We start from the raw sequence: 3131 nt of genomic DNA on the forward strand, positions 1-3131 counted from the left end.
AAAACCGGGACACTGAAGCGCCCCTCCACCTCTTCCGCTCCGGGAGAGCCGCCTTCCCCATCCTGTGCCCTGCTTGGGTCCGAGGACTTCCAGGGGGGCACCTGGGGGAGGGAGGTGTGGGAGGGAAAACCCCACGCGGGACCCAAACCGATGCTTCTGGCGCCCTCTTCCACTGGGCAATCTGCCCTTGCCTGCCACTCCCCGGGACTTCTGATTGGCCAATGAGGGTCCAGGCCCCGCCCACGAAGAAAGGAAGGTACTGCTAACCCTATGGGGCGGAAAACGGGGTGCGAGCAGCTCCAGGGGTGGCCGAGTGGCCACAGATCTGGGGTGGGCAGGAGACAGAAACAGAGTGGGAAGGGGCCTGTGGAGGCTACCTGGCGAGTTGCGAGCGGGGTGGGGTGTTTCGGGGCGCAGACTCAAGTCATCCCCTGCTCCCCGCTACCCACTTCGGCAACCTGGGGCGCCCTGGCCCCGCACCCTCGCTGGGCCCCGTGACTGGCCGCGGGCTGCGATGACGCGCGCGGTCGCCAGGGGGCGGTGTCGGCCCGCGCTGGGAGGTGGGCCTGTTGGAACGCCACCCGGCTTCCCGCTCTGGTCCCCTGCGCCCATGGGGAAACTGAGGCCAGGCCAACACGGACTCCAGCCAGGGCCTCGCCCCTTCCTCCCCGGGTCATGCGGCGGGGTCTGATAAACGGGCTCCCTTCTCCAAGCCCCAGACCCGACGGGTCTCATAAACCGAGTCGTCACCCCCATCCCCAGAGCTGCTCTGGCCCCTTGTCGAGGGGCTTCGCCTGCCTGAACCTCAGTTTCCTCCTTGTGTCACCTGAGAGAAAGTGGTTGTGAGGACGCAGGGATTCAGGCCCCGACGACTCCGGGGTGTTGGGAAGGGGGAATGTTTCTGCACCGGGCGAGGCTGGCACACAGGGCCCCTTAATATCATTAGGAGCACAAGCTGTGTGACCTGCGCCAGGACTGGCCCTCTGGCCTTAGTTTCCCCTTCTGACTCACTCCATTTTATTTTATTATTATTTTTTTTTTACGCAGTTTGCAGCGGTCCTTCAGCTCCCTGACGCCCATATTGGGACCTGAGTTAGAACCCTGCTTTTATTTATTTATTTATTTATTTTATTTATTTTTAAAAATTTTTTTTTATTGGGGAATNATTTACCTTTTCCCTCACTCTTACTTCCTAGGCCTCATAGTTCCACCTCCTCAGTTTCTCCTCCTCCTCAGGCACTCCATTTTTGTCCCTTTTTTCCTTTTTGGCAGTGCTTTTTTTTTTTTTTCCCTAATTCCCAAGTCAGATCAAAATCCACAAGAGAAGGGATGTTTTTGTTTTGTTCACGGATGAGCCCCAGGTGCCTAGAGCAGTGCCTGGTATACAGCAGGTGCTGATTAGGTGTGTGCTGGATTGGGTCATGGTGTTCCTGGGGTGGCACGCACTGCACCCAAAGAAAAGTCCAATTTCATTGTTTAGGCCCAACATGATCTGTCCCTGCCCACCCTGCCCCCTTGCCCACTCCCCTCCTGCCACCCTGGTCTTCTCACTAATCCTCACATGTGTCCAGTTCATCCCCATTTCAGGGCCTTTGCTTTAGCTGGTCCCTTGGCCTGCAAGTCACTTTCCCCTGCTCTCCCCAAGCCTGGCTCCTTCTGTTGGTCAGAGCTCAGCCTAAACGTCACCTTCTCCAAGAAGCCTTCCCCGACCACCTCATCTAAAGTAGCTGCTCCACCCCCCACGTCTCATCACACTATCACATCATCTTGTTTTCATTGTCTCCAGAGCACTTATCTCCAATCAGACATTTCCCCAGCTTATATCTTTACTTAGTGGTTCGTTATTCTGCAGCCTTCACAGATCCCAGGAGAGGAAGCAGGAGGGGAACAGAATTCCCAGCCCCTCTTTAGCCAAGGCCTTCCTCCTTCAGGAAATGTCCTTGGTGATTATGGCCCTGCAGGTCTCCTGTCCCGTCTTCATTCCTTTCCCACTGTGGTAAGCTGGAACGTTGGTGGCCCCCAGTGAACCATGCTTCCTGGTAGTTAAGTCCTGGTGAGGTCTCACTCCACATTGACTCTGGGCTTGGCCATGTCACTTGTTCTGGCCAATAAAATATTAGCAAGTGTGAGAGAAGTAGAGGTTTGATAAGCTCTTGCATATTGGTCCTTGTTCTCAATGGAACTTGGCTGCCATGCTGTGAGGAGGCCCGTTAGCCATGTGGAGAGGCCAAAGTACCTGGGATGACAGCCCATGCTGGCAACCAGCTGAGTTCCCAGCTGACATCTGTCAACTGCAGCCACGTGGATGAAGTCGCCTTGGACATTTCAGGGCCCTTGAGCCTCCAGCTCACTGCAGCTGTAAATGACCTCAGCTGGCAAAACATGAAGCAGAACCGTCCCGTCACTCCAGAGAACAGTAAGGAATAAGAAATCATTGGTGTCTCAAGCCACTGTTGTGGGGTTTGTTACACAGCAGTTAGGTAGCTGACACACTGGTAAACGTCTCATTTGTCTCTCAGGGTTCATTGGCATAACTGCAGCCCATCCACCCTCCTTCTCGCCGTCCTGTCCATGGATTTGGAGGTGGGCAGTCTGCCCAATGCTGTTCCTCCTCCTCCCAGGCTTTCCAGCCTCCTCACCAGTCCAGTGCTCCCTCCAGTGGGCATGAGGAGAACTTAGGAATTCAGTGACACCAGGCAGAGCCCTCCCCGGCACCTCCAGGGCCTCAGCGTCCCCTTGGACAAGGGGTGGCAGAGTGAGGGAAGGCACCCCAGGGATCCCTGACCTCCCCATTCAGACAGCACTGAGCCCGCAGTGGGCTCTACAAGGCATTGCTGGAGGCGTCCCTGCAGTGGGAGCAGAGGACAGGCTTGGAACACAGTGACACTAGGTGGCGGTGCAGCAGCAGGTCACAATGGAGGGGTAGGTTTCCACCCGGACATTTCTCCCTGTGAGCCCTGTGGCCAGCTCCTCAGACCGCTTTGGTTTCAGGGTCCGCCTTGTAAAATGGGCCGGGGTATGTTGAATCTTGGGCCGGGTAGGCGCTCAGGAGCCTCATAAACGTGCACCTGGGGAGGGCGCAGGAAAGGGTCCGTTGGTGGTGGTGGTGGCGGTGGCGGTGGCGGTGGTGG

At 56.7% G+C, this 3131-nt stretch overlaps 1 protein-coding gene across 2 annotated transcripts in view; it reads left to right on the top strand.

Moving 5' to 3' along the window:
• Positions 1-237: 237 nt before the first annotated feature.
• The window catches only part of ANKRD9 (ankyrin repeat domain 9), a 14159-nt gene continuing 11265 nt past the window's right edge, over positions 238-3131 (top strand). The window contains exon 1 of one of the 2 annotated variants that reach the window (XM_019639188.1): positions 238-256. The gene's annotated coding sequence lies outside the window, so the exon portion shown is untranslated. Of the gene's footprint in view, positions 257-2768; positions 2923-3131 lie in introns of those variants that run through there. The other variant, XM_019639187.1, reaches the window with a different exon arrangement.

The sequence above is a fragment of the Hipposideros armiger genome, unplaced genomic scaffold, assembly GCF_001890085.2.
Source record: "Hipposideros armiger isolate ML-2016 unplaced genomic scaffold, ASM189008v1 scaffold_43, whole genome shotgun sequence".
Lineage (NCBI taxonomy): Eukaryota > Metazoa > Chordata > Mammalia > Chiroptera > Hipposideridae > Hipposideros > Hipposideros armiger.